Below are 23,931 nucleotides of genomic sequence, written 5' to 3'. Positions count from 1 at the left end.
AGAAGACTTTGCTGAGTCCCTCCTCCTCTGTGCTCTGAGTTCTGATGGCCCCTCCCTCCTCTCCTATCCTGTGGCTGCAAATGGTCTGTGCCACCCTCCAGGCCTCCAGCCTCCAGAACCCAGGCTCTACGGCCACTCTCACCCACTGGCCAGTACTCAGGGGATGGGCTGTGCCTTCATGGGGGTCTCTGCCTGATCCCTCCATCCCTCTTGTCACTGTGGAGACCAGGAGTTAGGAGCTTCCCACACCCAGCTCCAGTTCTCATGACAATCCGTCACATGGGGGTCTTGTCCCCTTATTTACAAGGACCCTGAGGACAAACAGTTTAAGTAGCAGACAGTGGGCATGAGACCCCAAAGCCTTCCCTCCCAAGGGGGCTGCCTCAAGCGGGTGAAGGGGTAGGGATCCCTGGGGAAGGTCTGCCGGGTGGATGCAACCCTACTGCAGGGTCTCCTGGCCTGGGGGGAGGCCAGGCAAGGGGCAAGGGCACCTCTAAGCAACCCATGCCACAGCTGAGTCCCCGCCGCACCCCCCCCTCCCCAGCTCTGCACAAACACGCTGGGAGCCTGTGCGCACACCCAGCCTCCCCTCGCCCCCTCTCCTGCACCCACGCACTGACGCGCTACGCCAAACCCTCCCCGCCTCCCGCATCCAGACCAGACCTGCCAGGCTGGCTGGGCTGGCGCAGGAGACACTCCCGCCCCCACTGGGGTTCTGTGGGGCAGGAGCGCCCCCAGCTGACGACCGTGGGACAGACAGGGGACCGGGACCCAATCCAGACCCCAGCACCCCTAGCTACCCTCCATTTCTTGACTTTACTGAGCACCTAGGGCCAAATCAGAGGTGAGCCTGAAGAGGAGGAGGGCAGGCCTCCGCACCCAGGGAGCAAGAACAGGCCAGGGAGGAGCAGCTGAGAGGCAGAGGGAGACGGCAGCTGCCATGTGGATTTTGGACTGAAGCTTAGTAGTGGGTTGGGCCCGGGGTTGGAGAAGGAAGAATCTAATGAGACTCCCAGATTCTGGCACCAGGGTGGATGGTGAGACCAAAGGCCTGGGAAGGAAGCTGAAGAACTTGTCTTGGACACCTGGGTTTGAGGGACCTGAACAGCATCCCAGAGGAGACCAGTAGGAAGTAGGCGCTGGGGTCTGAAATCTGGAGAGTCAGGGATATGGCGGGAAGCAGGGAGATTCCGGGTCCCACCGTTCTCCTCTCTGGCTTCTGATCCCATCCTCCGGCAAATCTCTTCTCAAAATGGGCTTGGTGGCCTGGCATGGTGGCTCACGCCTGTAATCCCAGTGGCTTGGGAGGCTGAGGCAGGAGGATAGCAAGTTCAAAGCCAGCCTCAGCAAAAGCAAGGTGTTAAGCAACTCAGTGAAACTCTGTCTCTAAATAAAATACAAAAGAACAGAGCTAGGGATGTGGCTCAGGGTCCAGTGCCCCTGAGTTCAATCCCTGGTATAAAAATAAAAATAAAAAAAAAAAAAATGAGCTAGGTGTGGATAAATAAGATGCTGGTAAGGTCCTCTCCCACCCTGTGCTAGTCATTACCCACCCGGCCTGGCCTCAGTTCCTGCAGAGCCCTCCTGAGAACACACCGATGACACGGGTATTAACTCCTGTTTATTGAGCATGTACTAATTTCTAGGTGCCGTGCTGAAGTCACCAGCCTGTGGGTAAAAATGTGGTCACAATGACATCAATGCCCAAATCATTGGGGTTCCTGGGGCCCCTTTTGTGCCACAGAGCCTCCTGCTGTCCACCAGGAAGTCTCCCTTGTTATTTCAGGGGGTCCCAGAGATGCCACCTTGTACAGGGCCTTTGCTCTGCTCCAGCTTCGCTGTGGAGGCCTTGCTGCCTTCATGGCCAGTGTCCTCCATGAGAACTCTCCCTGGAGAGTGGCCAATGAATCCTAAGCCCTCCAAACCTGAGACAGGGCAGGGAACAGAGGGGCAGGAGGGACACAACTCTTCTGCCTCTGAGCACCAAGTCCCCCAGGTCCAGAGTTTTAGAGGCCTTCAAAAGCAAGGCTCCCTCAACCCCTGGTCCTAATCCACGGAGCCTCTCCCCTCAGGAGCCCCACAGCAGCCCTTCAGGCCACTTGGGTCCACACCAAGCCTGCTCCATCCACTGTCTTCTGTCCCTAGTGATTGAACTGGTGCAGAGTTCCAACCTCTTCTAGCCCAGAGACACCAAATACACCATTCCATCATTACTGGACCCTGTGCTCTGTGTACTCAGTAACCTCTACTGTCCCCCATGTCATCCCTGTAGTAAGGGAAACTACGTGCCTGTAAACCCAGCAACTCAGGAGGCTGAGGAAACAGGATCACAAGTTTGAGGCCATCTTCAGCAAAAATAAGAAAAAATATTAAAAGGGCTGAGGATGCAGCTGAGTGGTAAAGCACCCCTGAGTCCAATTCCCAGTACTACAAAAAATGGGGGGTGGATAAAGAAGAGCCTGGGGTCAGAAATATTAAGCAACTTGTGCAGGGTCCCATGGTAGATGGACACCAAGGCACATTCTACCCCAACCACTCAAGCTGGGATAGCTTCCCCCACCTACACTCTCATCTCTCCAGACCCAACTCCAATGTGCTTCCTTTTACTATACCCACTGGCTGGTGGAAGTGCTCCTTCAGAGATGACCTCCTATGTGACCCTTTTTGTTCACTCATTTAATGAGTGCCTGCTACATTGTAGATACAGCAGATCCTTTTTTTTTTTTTTTGGACCAGGGATTGAACTCAGGGGCACTTAATCACAGCCACATCCTCATCCCTTTTTTATATTTTATTTAGAGACAGGGTCTCACTGAGTTGCTTAGGGCCTCAATAAGCTATTAAGGCTGGCTTTTAACTTGAGATCCTCCTGCCTCAGCCTCCTGAGCCTCTGAGATTATAGGTGTGCACCACCACACCCAGCTAGATAGAACAGATTCTAAGGTACTACTGTGAGTAGGCCAGGATCCCTCCCCTCGTGGGGCCTACATCCCTGTTGGAGAAGAAAGACAATAAACACAACAAGTGTCACATTGTCAGGGTCACTCCGAAGGCAGCTACACAAGCCCTCACCCATAAGGGTGCCATGCCTGGTTCAGTACTCCCCTGACACTGTATAGGAGTTCTGCATTTTTAAGTAAGGTGCCCCCTCTTCACTTTGCATTGAGCCTGTGGATTCCACAGCCAGCCTTAGACATACTGTGTCAGTGGCAGTTGGCATGAAGAAAAGTAAAACAGGGAAGAGGATGGGGTGGCGAGGAGGAGAGTTAGACGTTTACATGGATGGCCAGGGAAGGTTGCATTGAAGGTCACCTGCAGGTAAATGGATGGAGCCGGAGAACATCCTGCTAAATGAAATAAGCCAATCTCAAAAAACCAGGGGCCGACGTTTCCTCTGATAAGTGGATGCTAATCCATAGTGGGGGGTGGGGGGGCATGGGATGAGTGGAGGAACTTTGGACAGGCAAAGGGTAGTGGAGGAGGGGGCAAGGGGGTAGGAAAGATGGTGGAATGAGACCGACATCATTACCCTGGGTATGTATGATTGCACAAATGGTGTGACTCTACTTTGTGCACAATCAGAAAAGCGAAAAATTCTGCTCTGTTGTGTAAATGAATCAAAGAGCTTTCTGCTGTTATGTAAAACTGATTAAAACTAACACAAAAATGATAAAGGGGAAAAAAGAGTGCTGATGACATGAAGGAGGTGGGGGTACAAGCCACCCACGCAAAGAGGAACCTGCAAGGACAAAGCCCCGAAGCCCCAGATGATTTCCCAGGCTCCGTCCTGGTGCCAGGGTGAGAAAAGCTGCAGGCGCAGGGCAGAGCAGTAAGAGCCATTGCTGACTTCTTGAAATCACTTTTTCTCCTTCTTGAAATCACTTTCTGTTTCCCATGGGCCTGGTGGACTGGGCAGGTGATGCCCAAGTATCCATCTGGGCAACCAGGTGGGCAGAGGAGCCACTCAGCAACTAAGACACTGTCAGAAGAGGACAGTGTGGGCAGGTGATTGGTGGGGAGATGGAGGTCCCTCCGGCAACACCTTTCACCCAGAAAAGGACGGCAGGCCCAGCCAAGGTCAAGGGCACACCACAGCCACCTACAGCCCACCCTCTACTCAAAGCTCATCCATTCTAGATATTGACAGGGAGGGTGAAGGCCTGGAGCTGCCTCACACATCTCCCCTTCCCCACCAAGGCACTTCCTCCCCTAATGCCCTCAGATTCCCACCCCTTTCCCATCTCTCTCACAACCAGCACTCTGGCCACCATCAGCATTTCACTTAGAAATGTGACCTCCAGACTGTACTTGAACCAGGGTCCCCTCTGCTCATACACCTCCAATGCCCAGGAGCTCACTCTCTCACCAGGAAGCCTGTTCTGTTCTTGGACAGCTCAGATTGCCAATCAACCCACCCCTCCACCTCCCTATAAGGCCCTGCCTGGCCTCCTCTGAAGCCACATGAAAACAGCAGCTCTCTCCTCCATGTGATGGGGACAGGGTAGAGAGAGGAATATTTTACAAAGCACCTGCTGTGTTCCAGTCACCTGAGAAGCAGAGATGAGCAGCAAGCTATGGTCCCTGCCCTCAAGAGATGAGAAAGGTCATTACAATGGAAATTGAAAAGGATTTTTTTTTAAATCTCGAATTTTATTGAGCACTTACTATGTACTTGGCACTGTTCTAAACAGTTCATATGAAGGAAATCATTCAATTATCCCCAATTATCCCCAAAGCTCTGCTGTTTTCCACTCCACATGCGAAACCTGCCCAAAACCATGCAGACAGTAAACATGGTTCGGAATTCATGCTCAGCAAAATTAGCAACTAACTCTACCTGTGTAAGTTTGGGCCAAAGTTTCACTTCTCAGTATAAAGCATTTCTCCCACCTCCAAAATACAAAGTACCTCCTCTCTCCCCAGACTGGCCCTGGCCAAGGAATGGTGCAGCAGCGCTGTCTAGGGGCAAAAACATGCACTGCGGAGGCATCCTTGCAAAGGTACCCAGAGGGATTTCCAAGTGGAAAAAGATCTTGTTAAAATCCTCAGGACTTCCCTACCATGAAGGTGACTTCTGAACACCTGATCTGCTTCATTTAGTTACCAATCAGAAGACAGATCGCAACAGAACTGTGTCATGAAAACCTTGTTCTTTGTTCAGGATCCCAATTCCTTTTTAATATGAATGCAGGTGACATGAAGAGTTCCAGAACCTAGTGGTCTGGCAGAGGCTTCATGCAATCCCTGAGCACTGTTCAACTGTATCTTTTTCTGAACTTTAAGGGGCAAGGAAGGGAGAGGGCATCACTTGCAATGTAAGCTGGGTAGGGGATTCATGGATCCTCATTTCATTTTTTTTTTGGTACTAGGGATTGAACTCAGGAGCACTTGGCCACTGAACCAATCCCAGCCCTTTTTTAAAAAATATTTTTAATATCTTTATTTTGTTTTATTTATTTTTTCAATGTGGTGCTGAGGATGGAACCCAGTGCCTCACATGTGCGAGGCAAGCAACTCTGCCACTGAACCACAACCCCAGCCCTATTTTGTATTTTATTTAGAGACAGGGTCTCACTAACTTGCTTAGCGCCTCACTGTTGCTGAGGCTGGCTTTGAACTCCAGATCCTCCTGTCTTAGCCTCCCAAGCTGCTGGAATTACAGGCATGTGCCACCACACCCAGCCCTCATTTTTTTCTTTTATTAATATTCATAGATATGAGCTGTATTCTCTAAGACAAAGTTTAATTTAATTCTCTAAGACAAAGTTTCCAATGTTTCAAGCCAAATCTACCATATAGGTACAGAGTACCCACAATGAACCACAACAGAGCTGGGGGTTGGCTCGATGGCCAAGTGTTCCTGAGTTCAATCCCTAGTACAAAAAAAGAATAAAATAAAATAAAATGAGGATCCGTGAATCCCCCACCCACCTTACATTGCAAGTGACGCCATTTCCCTTTCTTGCCCCTTAAAGTTCAGAAAAAGGCACAGTTGAACAGTACTCAGGGATTGCATGAAGCCTCTGCCAGACCACCAGGTTCTGGAACTCTTCACATGACCCGCATTCATACTAAAAAGGAATTGGGACCCTGAACAAAGAACAAGGTTTTCATAGAGTACCCCCAGGGGAATCTCAGATCATGGCCCCACACCAACCACCAGAGAATAAAGTCAAGCCCCAGGGTCAGGAAGCTGGATGCAGCTCTATCCTCAGAACCCTGTCCCTGTGGCTACTGAAGTTCCATGTGCAAGAACTACAACAGGTACTTTACTCATTTGAAAACCATTTAGTGAGCACTTACTATGCGTGAGGTGCTAAGAATCTAAAAGTGAGCTGGACATGGCTCCTGCCAGCAGGGGTGACCTCTATATTGGAAATGAGTCCAGTTCAAAAAAAGCAATGGGACAAGATAGGACATAGGAAATGCCTTCAGAGAGACCCTGCAGACCAAAGGATCACTTCTGCCTTGGGAAATCTGGATGCTCACAACGAAAGACAGAACTGGGCCTTTAAAGATGGCCAAGGGCTGGGTTTGCTGGAGGAAAGGGGCTCATCAGGAGGGGACAGTGTCAAGAAAAGGACTAGGTTTGTGAAGCAGCCATGAGAGGAAGGACATTAGGAAAGGATTCTTAGGATGGTGAGACAGCCAAGTTCCCCGTGATGGCCGACCTTGAAGGAGTTTAGATTTGACTCAGTGGAGTGGGGAACCATGGGAGTTGTTTGAAGAGGACAGTACCCAGAGTGGCATTTGTGCACAGGGAGACCCTAAAGCTGACCATTGAGCTGACAGGGTGGGCCTGGGCTGGAGGAAGTGCAAGTCTGTCCATCAGTGAGAATGTCCAGGGTGAGCATCTCTCGCAGCCAGCAGAGTTAGCCAGACCCGTGCTGAGGATGCCCAGCCCTCTCCACGTGGCCCTGTGGCTCAGTCCTCCTTTCTGCACATCTTCTGGGCCTCTCAGCCTCATGCCTCCTGCAGCCCTCAGAGTGTCTTTAGAGAGAGGCAGACCTTTCGGTATGCACTGAGCACCTGCTGTGTGCACAGCCAGGGAGAGATCAGAGAGAAGCACAGGCCCTGCCCTGAGGAACTCACGCCTGAATGGGCAGAGGACACTGTGAGGAAACCGGCAGATTCAAGATGGAGTCTCTTAGGAGCCCACGGTGCCCTCTCCTCCCACCCACAGGAGACACATTGCTTAGACCCAACCTTGAGTCCTTGTAGTGGCTCCTCAAAGATATGCCCAGATCCCAGAACCTGTGAGTGTGGCTTCATTTGGCAAAAGTGTCTTTGCAGATGGAATCAAAAGATCTCCAGGTGAAGGCATCCTGGGTTACCCACCAAGGGGACCCTCAATCCAGTGATTGATAAAGTGATTGACTGAATGATTGATTGATTGATTAATTGATTTTGTGTGTGAGAGCAAGGCTGGGGGAGGAGGAAGACATGGACACATAAAGGAGAAGGAGATGAAGACGGACTCAGAATCTAGAGGAACCGGCCACAAGCCAGGAACACTGGTCTGCTAGAAGCTGGAAGAGGCAAGGAAGGATTCCGCCCTGGAGCCTTTGAAGGGAGCACAGCTGCAGGGGATGTGCCTGGGGATTTGACTCAGTGGGCAAGTGCCCCTGAGTGTCCCTTAATAATTCCTGGTACCAAAAAAAAAAAATTTTTTTTGTTATTGAGTGTTCAAAAATTTTGTTATTGTTAGCTGGGCGCAGTGGTGCATGCCTGTAATTCAAGTGGCTTAGGAGGATGAGGCAGGAGGATCGCGAGTTCAAAGCCAGCCTCAGCAATGGCAAGGTACTAAGCAACTCAGTGAGACCCTGTCTCTAAATAAAATACAAAATAGGGCTGGGGATGTGGCTCAGTGGCCGAGTGAACCTGAGTTCAATCCCCAGGTACAAAAAAAAAAGTGTCTGGCCAAGCAGCACAGGGGCCACAGCTGGAGGCAGCCAGCAGAGCGAGGCCGAGTTCCACGTGGTTCTAGGCTATCAGGGAAGCGTCCTTCCAGGGCTGGTCATGGAGAGGCTGAGAGCAGAGGCCACCTCAGATTCACAGCAGGAGGCTCATTCTATTTTTTGTTTCTATTTAAATATCCAGATCTTTCTATTTTTTTATTTTGAGAGATGGTCTTGCCAAGTTGCTGAGGCTGCCCTCCAACTTTCGATTCTCCTGCCTCAGCCTCCCGAGTTGCCTGGTTTCATCTTTAATATTTAACATCAAACTGTTTTCCAGAGTAGCTGTACCAGCATATGCAACCACCTGCAGCCTGTGAGAAACCCTGCTGCTCCAAATCCTCACCAACACTAATTATTGTTACTCTTCTCCGTTTTAGCTAGGCTGGTGGAAATGTAGATCTAGCTGTCTCATTCCGGTTTTTACTTTGCATTTCCTTGATGACAAATGAGGCCAAACAACCTTTCATCAACTTCACTCCAAACTAAGAGACTCCATAATGTTTGTGTGCCTCCTTCTCCCCCTCCTTCCTCTACCCCTAATGAGCACAATGCAAACTCACATTTATTGTGCACTTACTGAATGCTAGACTCTATCCTCACCCTTTGTATTAAACGTCTAACCCTCCCAACAACCTACATGGCAGTTATTACTATGCTGGTACACAGAGAGGCTAAGTGACTTGCCCAGAGTCACACAGCTCCAGATGGTAGAACTGGGATCCATGCCAAGTTCCCATTCTGCCTGCACCCTGAACTGCTGCAGGAGCTCCTCCCAACAGCTCAGGGCTTGCTGCTTTAGTCTTCCTTCTTTCTGAGACAGTCTGGTAACCTTTCTGATCCAGCTGCTGGGAAACAAGTCAGGGATGGTACCACCCATCATGGCCACTGATTTTGTTTTCCCCCCAATTAGTGGGCTCTCGTTTTCTGTTTTGTCATTAATGATAGCCTGCTTCTTTCCAGAGAGAACGTGGGAGGCAACACGCTTCAGAGTCGTAACCAAGGCAGAGAACTCATTTGCTGGGCCCCAGAAAACAGAGACTAGGAAAGGCCAGCCTGCCTAGCAACCGAGGCTGCAATTAAGCCTCAGGCAGTCGGGGAGGAAGAAGAAATCGGATCCATACTATCTGCAGGAAGCAGACTGTTTGTTCTGTGGGGACAAAGCTTTTCCCTCATAACACATTCCAACAAAAATGGTTCACGTGGACCTTGAAACAGAGAACACTGAGTGATGAACTCCTACGTCCTAAAAAAACATCTTTTAAAAAAATATTTTTATTTGTAGATGGACACAGTGCCTTTATTTCTTTATCTTTAGGTGGTGCTGAGGATCGAACCCCAGGGCCTCACACGTACAAGGCAAGCGCTCTACCACTGAGCCACAACCCCAGCCCCTAAAAAAACATCTTGACATGACAGCCAGAGGAAAGCATATTTCATACGACAGTTGACCAATCCTGAGGACACTGCACCAGGGACGCAGAGTTTTCCAGAAAGGCGGCCCACGAGGTCCAGGGACAGACTCTCCCAAGGCAGGATCATCTGGTCAGGGCCAGAACTTGGAGTACTCAGAAACTGGCTGGGCGGTTCAGCCATCAAAGAGTCCCCTAAACACCCTCTACCCGCTCAAGTTTGCTGAGAAATGGGTGGTCCCTCGAGGACAGGGCCAGGCCCCTCTATTTCTGCAACTCCAGGCCTGGTTTCACACCCTCCACAGCTGGGCAGGCCTGGGGAGAGTAGGCTAAGGGGCCACACACCTCTCTGCCTGGCTCAGCAGACTCTTGGTTCATCCCTGCTACCTGCTTTCCCCTAATGAGGGGAAATGTGTAGCAGGGCGCACGGCCACCCATGGTGTTTCCCAGGATCCTTTGCAGCTGGGGGCATCACATGACTTAGGATGGCAATAGGATGCCAGTGGAAGTGATGAGGTTGGGAACACACCCTCTCCTGCCTTTTCCTCTGGCTGGAATGCAGAGGTGACAGGCCGCTGTCCAGCTTGGCTCAAACTCACAGGTCAGCCTCTGAGCCAACAAGATGGCCAACAAGCTCCTGTCTAGAATCTGGAGCTGTGTTCCAATCCCAGAAGGAAAACTAAGCTTCCATTGTGTTTAAGCCACTGTTATCTTGAGTCTAATGCAAGAGATTCAAAATCTGTAAACTAGCTTCTGTCCCTGTGAACTACCCATGACATGACATTGTCTTTGCTCCCAGAGCCACCAGACTGGCACCTGGGCATTATGTTCAACTTCGTGGACTACCCCTGAGGCTAGCTCAGCAGCAGTCTAATGAGGAGGACAGCACCCCTGCGTGGGACTTACGCTGTCTCTGTTTTGTAGATGGGAAACAGAGTCAGAGATAAGGCCAATCCTGTTGGAGGGCTGGGAGGCAGGAGCCCCAGGGCCAGTCTCATACCCAGGTCGGCCGACTCTAAAGTCCAGCCACACACCCCAGCACCAGTCCAAGGGGTACTGTGCGTACTGTTCACCCACCTGGCCAGACAGAGGCCCCTCCATCTGTGAAGACGTGCCCAAGGTCTGCATGACAAACTGTGACTAGATTTCAGGGGAAACTCCCTTGCATTATAGGGGAGACATCCTGGGGTACAGAGGGGAAAGAGGCTGGACTGGCCAGGGAGTCAGCAAATCTCCACACGCTGGGAATCCTTGCACTACTTCTGGGCAGGGGTGAAGACCTTGAGCCTTGTGACAAGGCCCCAGCTGCCTCCTGGGAGTGTCACAGCCGTGGAGGGGCATGGTCTGTGCCTGCCATGTAGCCATGACTTTCCGCCGTCAGCTATCAGCCTGCAGGCCTCAAAGTGCATGTGGGCTTTGTGGCTCTAATGTGGGTTTGTCCCCCCACAACCCACTGCATCGGACTTGGCAGCAATCCCACCAGAGGGCTCTGGCCTGGACAGGGACCCCATGTGGCGCTGAGCTACTGCTATGTTTCAAACTCCCACCAGCTTAGGGACATGCTAAGGCAACCACTTCGTGGTGTTGAGAGTCTGTGGCGGTCCTGGCTAGCGATAGGGTGTAGTAGCGACAAAGCCCGGAGCCTCAGCTGGGAGGACTTTCCGCTGGGATGCCACAGACATGGGGCTGAGTCAGCACTGTGCCCAGCCTCACCCGCCTGATGAGTCGGCACTGCTAACTGGGGCACCCACAGGGCACCTCTTCACATGGCCTAGGCTGCTCCCAGTTCCACAGCAGGGTTCTAGGAGAGTGTCCAGAGAGGGACAACCAAAGAACAGCACCTGGCCAAAGCTGCCTGGCCTTTGTGAGGTAACCTTAGAAGCCACAGGGCCTTTCTTTCTCTGTCCCCCACTGGTGGCAGCAGTCACAAGTCCACCCAATTTCAGGGAGAGAGGAGACTGACTCCTAGTTCCCTGGGAGGAGTACTGAAGACTGGGGGACACTGTCTGAAACTGCCACTCCTCGTAACACCATTAGCAAGGCCCCGTGTGGCTTCTCCTCCTGTATCTGCTTTGGGGTGTTCCAACATCAAAAAATAGCCCCTGTGCCCCCATGCCTGCCACACCTAAGGAGATGCGTCATCCTTGCTTTTGGGGGGACTTTCATTCTAAGGCAGCTCCTCTAGGTCCACTTGTCTCCCCATCACCACCTTTGGGGCTGGTGCGAGGTCTGAGTCCTCTAATGTTGCCAGGTCAGGGGACCCAGAGAGTCGCTGTGGCTAACAGAGGAGGAGGGAGAACTGGACCCTTGTGTGTTACCAGAAGTCCTTCATGATTGGATACCTGGGACAGGGAGAGAAGCAAAGGGGGGTCTAAGGTCCTCCAGGTCACTTTGCTCAAGGTCACCATTCAGCCAGAGGAGCATCCACCTCACCCCGCGCCTGCCCTCTTCCTGCCCTGTGGCACCAGCTTCTGTAAGACAGGGCCCTATCCAGCCCTACACCTCGGAGGATCCCTCCCGCCACTTCCCACCTACCTAGTGTGGAACTTCCTTCCAGAGCCAGGAGCCTAAGACCTGTTAGAGAAGCAGGTTCGACTGATTCCTCCAGTCAAGGCAGCTCTCCCTGCATGGTTCAGCACCAGCAATGCCAGAAAGACAGTTCTAGGTTAAACAGAGATTCAACACGGAATCGTGTGGTCATGAAGTCACAGGTGGGGAAGCAAGTGGCAGCTGGGCAGGCAGGAGGCAGGAGGCTCCCTCCTGATGGGACCCGTTGAGGACATACCAACATTCCACCACGTTGCCTTCCGTGGATCCAAAATGGCAGCTGTGGCTGCTGTAGCCACCACCACAACTAGGACCTATGGTGATCAGATGCTGGAACAGGGCACAGAGGCCACAACCATTTGGCACAAGCATGCTAATGAGCAGAAAAAGTAACAGAAAGCTGATGTCCACCACACCTCCATCTCTTAAACCCTGCACAAACACATCTGTTGGTGGAACCTGGTGTACCCTGGCTGCCACTGGGCAGAGAAGTGGGAATTTGGCTTTTAGGACTCTGCAGTCCAGAGAGACATACAGAAGGAGGTGGGAGTGGACTCTGATGGTCCATACATCACCCTCAGAGTGCACAAATAAGCAGCAGTTCACTAAACCTGTCCCCCTCTCTCTGGGGTGGGGGGGCAATATCCTATATTCCCTGGGCAACATAGGAAGATTTGGTTTCTTGTCTCTCCAGCACGTGTCCACTGGCTTATGTCTCCTGCTGCTGCTAAGCCACCTCTAGAGCTGTAGATCACCCCCATGAATCTCTTGACCTCTCATGCCTGCCACACCTGACATCCTCTCCACTAGAAAACGGAGAATGAGTAACAAGAGTCCCATTTGCCACCACATCCCTGAAATGTCCCCAAGGGTACCTTTACCAGATTTCATTACTGAAGTGTTTGAACAATTTCAAAAAACAATTACCCCTGCCGGGCATGGTGGTGCATGCTTATAATCCAGCATCTTGGGAGGCTGAGGCAGGAGGATCACTAGTTCAAAGCCAGCCTCAGCAAGGGCGAGGCACTAAGCAACTCAATGAGACCCTGTCTCTACATAAAACACAAAATAGGGCTGGGGATATGGCTCAGTGGTTGAGTGCCCCTGAGTTCAATCCCTGGTATCCCCCACACCCCTCTGAGAGGAAACGAAGTCCCAACAGGCTTGGACCTTCCCTTGAGTTTCACAAAAAAATGTACCTAAAGATGAGGCCTTTCCGAGGAAAGGATTCCCCATACAAGTCTCCCACTCCCCTCTGCTTTCCTGTCTTTGGGGTCCTGCCAAACCCCAACAACACCTTCCCAACACCTCCAGCATCGACTCCTTCCTTCGGGAAATTCTCCCTCCACCATCCTTTCCTTCATCTTCCTTCATAACACGCCTCAGGTTGGAGTCCTGCAGCCCTATATAGCATCTTAGACTTCAGCACCGAGATGGAGAGAGGCAAGCCCTTGCTGCCTACTCAGGAGCACTAAGGGAGGGGGCTTAGAGGAGGCTGGGAGTTCCCAGGGACCAAAAAAGGGACTTCTTGAATTTGGTTCCTTTTTAGAAAATCCACTAGAGGGCGCTGCAGACTCACCAGTTCTTTCTCAGAGGGCTCTAGCCTAGATGACGCCACAGCATCTCCCAGGGAAAAGTTCAGACTAATGAGAGAGAGGAAAGAACATTTCCACATTTGCAAGGTATCTGCCCTGCTTTAGAGGTCCCATTATTCTATCCAGAGTCCTTTATTTCTTCCTGGTTCCCAGGCCCTGCTGGGTCAAGCTGAGAATAGGGCTCTGACCTTCAGAGCTCTCCTATGAAGAACTAGGTGTCCCTCCAGTTCCTTTGCCATACTTTCAGAGTCCCTGAAGAGGTCATATGAGGGGTGGTTAAGCTGAGACAGATCCCCTCTCCCACCCTATTGCACAGGGAAGGGAGCACAGGAGTGGAGGACTGTAAGGGCCCTTAGCACAGCCTCAGACAAGTCCCCACAGCTGGCAAGGACCGGGACTCTGAGGAGCTGTGGTGTCTGGAGCTGTGGTGGGGGGCTCTTTGATCTGCTTCCCAGACTTCTCCATTAAGTGGCAGTGGACTGTGATTATTCCTCCCTGAGACTACAGGAGGCAAAGAACAGAAGTGCCTCTCCAGTTTCCAACCACTCCTAGATGTGGGCAAGGGCTGTAACCCTCTGGCTAGCTGCTGAAGGAACCCATCACTGTGACAAAATGCGGGAGAAAATCAACTTAAAAGAGGAAAGGTTTATTTTGGCTTATGGTTTCAATCCACGGTTGGCTAGACTCTGAGTTAGGGCTCTTGGTAAGACAGAACTTCATAGCACAAGTCCATGGTGGAGCAAATCTGCTTACCTCATGGTGGCCAGAAAGCAGAGACCAGGGCCAAGATGGACCCTGCAGGACCCTCCCCCAGTGACCTAGTTCCTCCAACTGGAACCCACCTCCTACAGTTTCCTCCACCACCCACAATGCCATGAACTATGAAGCCCCCAGTGGATTAATCCACTGAGGAGCCCTCATGATCCAATCACCTCCCAAGAGCCCCAGCTGTGAACATAGCTGCCCACATAAGTCTTTGGAGAACATTCCAGGTCCAAACAATAATAGGGGAACGTGTAGAGGGATGTGGTAATCCTCAGATACCTTCCCACTTTTTTGTTGTCGCTGTTACTTCCTAATTTTATTCCCACACTGCTCCCAAGCAGCCCAAGTGCTTTGCTGGAAACTGGCCACTCCGTGGGTTCTAAGCTGGGTACGCAAATCCCTGCCAGTTACACGGTCAAGACGAGCCTGTGACCGCCTCAGGATCCAGGAGACTGTTGTCGTGGGCTTCTTAGAGTCACTTCCTCAGCCTCCTAGGAAAGCCTCCCAAAGGCGCCTCCCCTTTCCTCCAGGGACCTGAACCAGGAAGCGTTTGCCCTGCGAGCAGCTGTACTCCTTAGGCCACACGGGGGCGCCAGACTCAGGTGGAGGCTGCACCACGCCTACCTGGAGGAGGAACCCAGAGAACCCCACCCCACCCCCATTCCCCACCCCATCCCGGGGGTGTCAAATCAGCCCGAGGGCCCTCCCAGCACTGGGCAGCCAGTTGAGCTGAAGTAACCCCTTTTCTGTTTTAATTCAGTACGAGTGAGGCATTTTCTTGCAAATGAAAGCCTACTACCAACGCTGGGACAGTTCCTAAAGATGTGGTCCCCATCTAGTCCCTACTCCCACCCCCCACGTCTGGAGAAATGCAGATGGGAGGAAGCCCGCTGGACCTTGCCAGAGATGTAGACACAGAATCCACAGTGTGCGAGCGAAGGGCTGTGTTGAAGCTCTGCCTAGGGTACTGCGCATGTGCTGTACAGGTGTGAGCAAAGCGGCAAAACCACAAGCAGGAGCACTGTTTGAACCGAGCCTCTAAGGATGAGGTCAACGAGGTGCGGGGGGAAGTTCTATGCGTGGCTGGAAAGAGGGGGAGGGGGGAGGACAAGATGGGAGGTGGAACTGAAGAGGTGAGGTGGGGTGGGGTGTAAGCAAGACCAAGGAGACGAGGTTATCCAGAGGGAAATGAAAACCACAGAGGGGTTGGGGAAGTAACACGGATCACAGAGCAACACTGACCAATAGAAATTCCTTCAGCGAGGGAAGCATTCTGTATATGCAATATCCAGTGTGGAAGTCACTAGCTGCTACATGTGACTTTTGAGCACATGAAATGTGGCTGATAAGACTGAGGAACTGATTTTATGATTTTATTTAATTTTAATTAATTCAAATTCAAATAACCACAGGTGGCTCTAGCTACAGTGGATAGCACAGCTATGGGGGAAAGATGCGAAGGGAGAAGATTGGAAGCAGCAGTTAGGAGGCTGTGAAGGCAGTCTAGGTCAGGGAGAATAAGGGCCTGAAGGCAGAGGCAGGAGCTGGAGAGGAGGCACAATGCTAGGCACAATGTCAATAACCAGAGCCAGGAAGTCACAAAAATCAACTAAAAGTGGAGAGGGGCTGGGCTTAGTGGCACAACAAGGAGCTAGCAGAAGGATGCTCGGAATTCCAATGACTAAGGAGGCTGAGGCAGAAGGATTGCAAATTTGAGGCCAGCCTTAACAACTTAGCAAGGCCCTAAGCAATTTAGTGACACCCTGTGTCAAAATAATGTAAAAAGGACTGAAGATGTGGCTCGGGGGCAAAGTGTGCCTCGATTGGATGTCAAGTACCAAAATATTTTTAAAAAGTGGAGAGGGAAGGTGGAGGGTTCAACAAGACTGAGGACCCCAGGTGTCTGGGTGATGGGATGCTTCCTGTATCCTCACTTTAGAACAGAAACCAGGACCAACCATCTCCAAGGATGGACAAGTGCAATTTTGGACATGTGGGAACTGTGATGCCTGTGGAAAGCCATTCTGTGTGTGGCACTGATACTCAGGAGGGAATTAAACCTGGAAACAGATGTGCCAGTCATCAGAGGTCAAAAATTGGCAGCCATAAACCAACTCAGGTCACAGATGGATGTCAGGATTCGTTCTCACCATTTTTTTCTATTTGAGCGTATATTTTTAAATGAGTAGAATTTATGTAAAAATCTGGATTTCTGTCTGCTCTTGAAAAAAACCATAAGATCTGACAACAATTGGGCCTGAATTTCCTCACGAGACAATCATCTGGAGTGGTTTAGCTGACTCTCCTTAGACAAACGGTCAATTTTCTGCTGCTGTCACAGAATACCCCAGACTGGGCTTCTTCATTTGATTCGGTTTAGTTTTGAACTGGAGATTGAACCCAGGGGTGCTCTACCACTGAACTACATCCTCACTCCTTTCAATTTTTTATTTTGAGATAGGTTCAGGCTAAGTTGCTGAGGCTGGCCTCAATTTTGTGATCCTCCTGCCTCAGCCTTCTAGTCACTGGAATTACAGACGTGTGCCACTATGCTCTGCAAGACTGGGTAATTTATTAAGAAAAGAAATGTAATTCTTGCAGTTCTGGAGGCTGGGAAGTCCAAGAGCATATGCCAGCATCTGGTGAGGGCCTTGTGCTGCATATTCCTATAGTGAGAGGGTAAGCAAGCACACAGGACAGAGAGCTTCACTTCTATATCAAAGCTACACCCCTGATAACTCAGCTACACCCTCCATAAGGCCATACATGAGAGTGCAGCCCCATGATTTAATCGCCTCTTAAAGCTCCCGCTCCCCTATACTATCACTATGGAGATTAAATTTCAGCAGGAATTTTGGAAGGGACCTCAAAGTAGAGCAAACACCCAGCCAGCAGAGCTCACTGTGGCCACTGTAGTGGGCCATCCCCATGGCATATTTGGGAGTTGTGGTTGTTTCAGCTGAGACTCACAACAACATCCAGCACCCCCACCAGAACATGCATAGGCTCCTTCACCAGGTGACTTCACCACCCCTCTCATCTAAAGGTGCAGTCTATGTACCCTCCCCTTGAATCTAGGTTGGCTTTGTGACTTTTGACCAATATATTGCAGAGTGCCACCAAGTAACTTCTTAGGAGCCAGCACCTTGTGAAGAAGCACGGGCCAGACTGGAATGAGAGACCAAGAGGACAGAAAGATGCTCCAGCCACTTCAGGCCCTCCCAGTTGAGGTGTCAAATGTGGAAGTGGCTCCTCCAGACCCACTGTGGCTACCCAGCACCCCTCTCTGGGCCCTCCCCAGAATCCTGACTGCTAAGCCAGAAGCAAATCAAAGGTGGTCATTGTGCAAACCACCATGTTCGGGGTTAATATTATGAACCATAGAAAACTGAAGTACTTGCCAGGCACAGTGGTGAGCACCTGTAATCTCAGTGGTTCCAGAGGTTGAGGCAGGAGGATTGCAAGTTCGAGACCAGCCTCAGCAACTAAGCAAGGCCCTAAGTAACTTAATGAGACCCTGTCTCAAAATAAAAAAAAATAAAAGGGCCGGGGATGTAGCTCAATGGTAAAGTACCCCTGGGTTCAATCCCCAGCACAAAAATAAATAAAGCTTCATAACAGGTCTGATTAGCTGGATACAAAGGTGCACACCTGGGGCCGGGGATGTGGCTCAAGTGGTAGCGTGCTCGCCTGGCATGTGTGCGACCCGGGTTCGATCCTCAGCACCACATACAAACAAAGATGTTGTGTCCACCGATAACTAAAAAAATAAAATAAAATATTAAAAAAAAAAAAAAAAAAAAAAAACAAAGGTGCACACCTGTAATCCCAGCAACTCAGCAGGCTGAGGCAGGAGAATGGCAAATTCAAGTTCAGCCTCAACAATTTAGCAAGATTGTTTCAAAATTAAAAAATAAAATAGAAAGGATGGGGGATGTAGCTCAGCACTTTCCTAGCATGCACGAGGCCCTGGGTTCCATCCCCAGGACCATTACGTTCATTATGTTCCTCCAGCTACGGAGCCAACAGAACGCCCCGAGTCATTGGAACAGCAGCAGTGTTCCAACTCAAATACTGAAGTTCAAAAAGTCTAATGTGACAAGACGGAGCAAGGTAAGCTCAGATTAACTTAGTCAAACATTACTCAGCCAGTGCAGCCAGCTTCCCCACAGAGCCAGCAAGTCAAGCCTTTGAAGTCCCTGGGCTTGGCCCTCCGTCCTGCACCTCGGCCAGCAGCCCAGGCCACTGACCCTCCTCTCTGGATCAGTTCATTTTAGGCAACAAGGTTGCTGGATAAATGAAACAGGTCCAGGAGGAAGGAGCTCCCTCTACTATGCTACTGGAACCCGCACAGAGCACCATGAACCTTGGGTGAGATGGTTGTGGCAAAAAGGAAATTCAGGGACCACGTTTTCATCCCGCATAAAATCCTTGAACATATTTGGCCATTGTTGGACATAGAAGTTTGTTTCACATAAGTTGTAGTTTGGAAATGTTCTTTAAATCTCTCTCTCTTAGGGGAAAAAATGAATTTAAATTTAGTAATGTGACATTACAATCCTTGGAAATAAAATTAGTTTTATACTGTTGTTCTGACAAAGTAAGGGAAATGTGCTATCTGACGTGGCTTGGTTTAATTTTTTTTCTAAATTTTTTTCTTCTCTTCCAAAGAGATTTGAAACAATGTTTCCCAAAGCATGTTTGTTGGAATGGCAGTCCCATGAAATGCTCTTTTAAGAAAGTAAAAAGCTGGGCACCATGGTGCATGCCTGTAATCCCAGCAATTTGGGAAGCTGAGGTAGGAAGAACTCAAGTCCAAGTCCAGCCTGGATAACTTAGCTAGAAAGACCCTGTTCCAAAATAAAAACTAAAAAGGATGGGAATGGAGCTCAGTGATACAGCACCCCTGGGTTCAATCCCCATTACCACAAAAATTAAAAAAAAAAAAGAGAGAGAGAGAGAGAGAGAATGGGGGTGTGGCTCAGTGGTAAAGTGTGTACTTTGCATGCATGAGGCCCTGGATTCAATCCCCAGAACCAAAAAAGAAAGAAAAGAATTGTTTGATCAAATCTACTTGGAAATCCCTCTCTCTCTCTCTCTCTCTCTCTCTCTCTCTCTCTCTCTCTCTCTCTCTCTCTCTCCTTCCCTCCCTCTAAGAGACAAAGTCTGTGTTGCCCACCCTAGTCTTAAATTCCTGGGCTCAAACATTCTTCCTGCTTCAGCCTCTCCATCTCTTTTATAGAATCATGGTGATGTTGGCACATGATGCCCCTTAAAGCTGCAATATAAACCCTGTTTAGCCGGGCGCAGTGGTGCACGCCTGTAATTCCAGCGGCTCAGGAAGCTGAGGCAGGAGGATCGCGAGTTCAAAGCCAGCCTCAGCAAAAGCGAGGTGCTAAACAACTCAGTGAGTCCCTGTCTCTAAATAAAATTCAAAATAGGGCTGGGGATGTGGCTCTATGGTTGAGTCCCCTGAGTTCAATCCCCAGCACACCCCCCGCCACCACCACCAAAAAAAAAAAAAAAAAAAAAAAAAAACCTCTTTGCAGGTAACACTCATTAGAGTCCCTTAGGGCTGGAGAAACCTGGAACTCACTTGAAGAACTCTGCTTTAGCCTCTGGGAGAGGGAAGGTAGGACATAATCCCTTGCTTCCTGCCAAATGGTTTTGAAATATTCATCATTTCTCTCAAATGACAAATGATGAAATATTGTTTCTACTTTTAGTTCATTTCCCCTACAATTCCTGTAACATTTGGTATGTGATAAAGACATTTTAAACAAAAAGATACATTCAGAATTGGGAACCAACAGGCAACAAACTGTTCCATTTACCAGCCACCTGTGCTTTTGAAGTGCTTGATCACACTCTGGATGTTTCCACAACCTCTGGGACGCCCTCCCAGGTACAAGAGCTTGCTTCACATTTCAGCCAATTACACAGCTGTGTCCCTCTTACCCAGCTTGCACACAGAAGAAAACGTGCTGAACTTTTTTTTTTTTTGGCAAATCCATAAGAGTGGTGTCTAAAGAATTAACAGTATTGGAAACATTTTGGAGTTATTTGATTTCCTCACAAAACTTCATTATTGCTAAATCCAAAAGATGAGCATGACAGTATCTGTGAGCCTACCAGCTGTCCCCTCCTTCAACTCTGCTGTGACATTTCTCTATGTTTTCTGGTTATGCCAGCAGCATATCATATGATCAACTCCAATGTGCCTCTGTTAGCTTCTAGCACATTCTGGGAGGTGACACTTTTTTTTTGGAGGGGGGTGGACTAGAGAAAGCTAAGGGGCTATAACACATTTACAGTTCCCCCTCCTTTCCACCCTGTGATCAAAGAAATTTAAGAGGTAGTGCCGTTGATTCAAATATATATATGTTTTCTAACAGCCCTCTATATGCAGGGAAGAAAACAGCAAAAGTCCGACTCCTAATGGAGCTGGCATTTGAGCAGATGGCTCAGAGAAATTTCCAGCTAATATGATGGCTCTTATCATGTAAGTCAGTACAAGAAGGAGGCAAATGCATCTTGAGCCAGGTTGTTTAGCAAGAATGGGTTTGAAATCATGGAAATAAGAGGGTTAACGTCAAATAAAGAGCAGTTCTCAGACGGGCACGATGTCTGGGCTGCTCCGGAGGAGAGGAGAGGGGCTCTGGTAGAGAAAGCTGGGGCCCCATCTGAAGCCCAGGAGCTCCCAGAGGCCCAAGCTGAGGACCACCTGAAGCCTAGGGCAGCAGATTGGCATGAAGGGAACGAAGCAGAGGGACAGTGGAGCAGAAGCCTTAGGGAACCACATGTGGAGTAAGCCAGTTGGCCAAGTCAAGTCTCCACTAGTGACTTTGGAAACCTACTCTCCCTTCCCTAAAATACACCCCGGGTGTCCATTAAAGTTCAATGTGGGCCCATGAGGTGAGGCACACCTGTAATCCCAGTGGCTCAGAAGACTGAGGAGAAGGATCACGAGTTCAAAGCCAGCCTCAGCAACTTAGTGAGGCCTTAAGCAACTCAGCGAGACCTGTTTCTAAACAAAATAAAAAAGGGCTGGGGATGTGGGCTCAGTGGTTAAGTGCCCCAAGTTCAATCCCTAGTATCAAAAAAAAAAAAAAAAGTTCAACGTGTACCGGGCCAGTGAAGGACAGCAGCGAGGCTGGGAACAGAGTTCAAAAGGAGCTGCCTACTCAGTGGCCATCTGTGAACTTCTGGGCAGGAAGATGCATCCAACAGATGCTGCCCTGAGTGCTTGAGGTGGTGCCCGTCTCTGCTCTCCCGGAGCACAAAGAGAAGCCCGATGCTGCCCTCGCTTCTGGCTCACTCTGCGTTTGGAGAGAGAACAACTTTCAGGGACTTCCTGAGAAGATGTGTGAGAGAGGCCCATTTTCTGGCTTCCCCTAAGGACCCCCTCGGCCTGCAGACTCTCATTGACTTTTCTCGCCCAGGACTGAAGCCCGGGGCTCTCCATATCCTTGGCACTTCCTGTCCTCATGGTCCCTTTTCTCACGCTTGCCAGCTTCTGGGGCCTCATGCTGCTCCTTTACCATCAGGCCACCAGGCCACCAGGCCACCTCAGTCTCAGCACTACCCTGCTGCCTGGCCTGCTCTTCCCCAATGCTCTCTACTGCTCACCTCCATGCCCAAATGTCACCTTGTGAGTTCAAACCCAGCCTCCCCCACCACCCCCACCCATGCACCCTCCCTGTTTTGCCTTCTCCATGGCACTTATTCCCACCTGCCTGGGATGAGTTGTGCCCCTTCTCCCATAAGACATGTTGAAGTTCCAAGCCCCAGTACTTCACAATAGGATCTGATTTGGAAATAGAGTTGTTTTTGTTTTTGTTTGGTACCAAGTACCCAGGGGCACTTAACCACAGAACCATATCCCCAGTGCTTTTTTATATTTAATTTAGAGACAGGGTCCCACCGGTGCCTCGATAAGTTGCTGAGGCTAGGTTTGAACTCACAATCCTCCTGCCTCAGCCTCCAGAGCCACTGGGATTACAGGTGTGTGCCACCATGCCTGGTGGAAATAGAGTAATGCAGATATAATTGTTTAATTTAAGATGAGGTCATACCTGACTAAAATGGAGTAAATCCAAAATGACCAATGTCTTGGGCTGGGGATGTGGCTCAAGCGGTGGCGCGCTCGCCTGGCATGCGTGCGGCCCGGGTTCGATCCTCAGCACCACATACCAACAAAGATGCTGTGTCCGCCGAAAACTAAAAAATAAATATTAAAATTCTCTCTCTCTCTCTCTCTCTCTCTCTCTCTCTCTCTCTCTCTCTCTCCCTCTCTCTCTCTCTCTCTCTCCCCTTAAAAAAAAATTTAAAAAAATTAAAAAAAAAAAAAATGACCAATGTCTTTAGAAGAAGGAAGAAATGTAGAGCCGGGAGACTCATAAGGAGAACATCACATGACCTTGGAGCAGAGGTTGAGGAATGCAGCCACAAGCCAAGAAAAGTCAAATAGTGCCACCGCCACCCAAAGAAGCAAGGAAAGATTCCCCTCTGCTGAACCTGAATTTTGTTCTTTAAGCCTCCAGAACTGTGAGAGAATAAATTTTTGTTGTTGTAGTGTTTGTTACAGCAGCCCCAGGGTGCAATACACCATCTGCTCTACTCTATTTAAAATGATTTATGTAGTTAATCATCTATCCCACTTCACAAGAATGCAAACAGAGATGCCTGTCTGGCTCACTGCTTCATCCACAGGCATAGAGCAGAGCCTAGGTGCTATTTATTTTTTATTTTATTTTTTGGTACTGGGGATTGAACCCAGGGGTGCTTAACCACTGAGCCACACCCCAGCCCTTTTTTTTATATTTATTTAGAGCAGGGTCTCACTGAGTTGCTTAGGGCCTCACTAAGTTGCTGAGGCTGACCCTGAACTCATGATCCTCCTGTCTCAGCTCCTTCCTGAGCCATTGGGACTACAGACGTGTGCCACTAGGTTCTCTTTAAACAGCAACAGGCTGAACCAATGACAAACATAACAGGCCTCACCTCCACTGGAGACTCAGAACCTGATGGCCAGTCTCCCATACCTCCACCCCTAGGTGCCTTTGATGAAGGAAGGGGAACCCTCCAACAAGACTGTCTTGGTCCATTTTCTATTACTACTAATGACTATCACAGACTGAGTAGTTTATAAAGTATAATGGTTTATTTGGCTTATGGTTTTGAAGGCTGGGAAGTTCAAGATCAGACACCCACATCTAGAGAGGTTCTTCTTGCTGAGGGGGACTCTGCAGAGTCCCAAGGCAGCACAGGGCATTATGATGAGAAAGAACATCCTAGCTGAAGTCTCTTCTCTTCTTCTTCTTACAAAGCCACAGTCCCATTGGGTTAGGGCCCCATCATTATGGCCTCCTTTAACTTTAATTACCTCCCAGAGGCTCCCACCCCCAAATATCATAGTCAGGTTGTTTCCACTCTCTTTTAATACCTCCTAGTAGAGGTTAAGTTTCAACATGAGTTTCGGCAGGAATGTTCAAACCGTAGTATTGCCCTTCAGCATACTCAACCCTGCCTGCTTCCAATTTGGCATCAGCTGGAACTGGCCCACCGAGCTGGCTCTGGAGCCAGATCCAGGACCCAGCTATCTTTAAAAAAAAAAAAAAAAAATCTTTTTTTTTCTAAGTTGTAGATGGAGACAAT

At 49.7% G+C, this 23,931-nt stretch overlaps 1 protein-coding gene across 1 annotated transcript in view; it reads right to left on the bottom strand.

Moving 5' to 3' along the window:
* Smim41 (small integral membrane protein 41) overlaps positions 1-23,931 on the bottom strand; it is a 62,231-nt gene that overhangs the window by 26,795 nt on the left and 11,505 nt on the right. The gene's annotated exons all lie outside the window — the stretch shown is intronic.

This window comes from Marmota monax, unplaced genomic scaffold (assembly GCF_021218885.2).
Source record: "Marmota monax isolate L192 unplaced genomic scaffold, Marmota_monax_Labrador192_F-V1.1 WCK01_AAM20220418_F8-fsc00012, whole genome shotgun sequence".
In the NCBI taxonomy this organism is placed as follows: Eukaryota; Metazoa; Chordata; class Mammalia; order Rodentia; family Sciuridae; genus Marmota; species Marmota monax.
The sequence above is the reverse complement of the archived record's forward strand: the minus strand, read 5'-3'. Positions and strand labels throughout refer to the sequence as shown.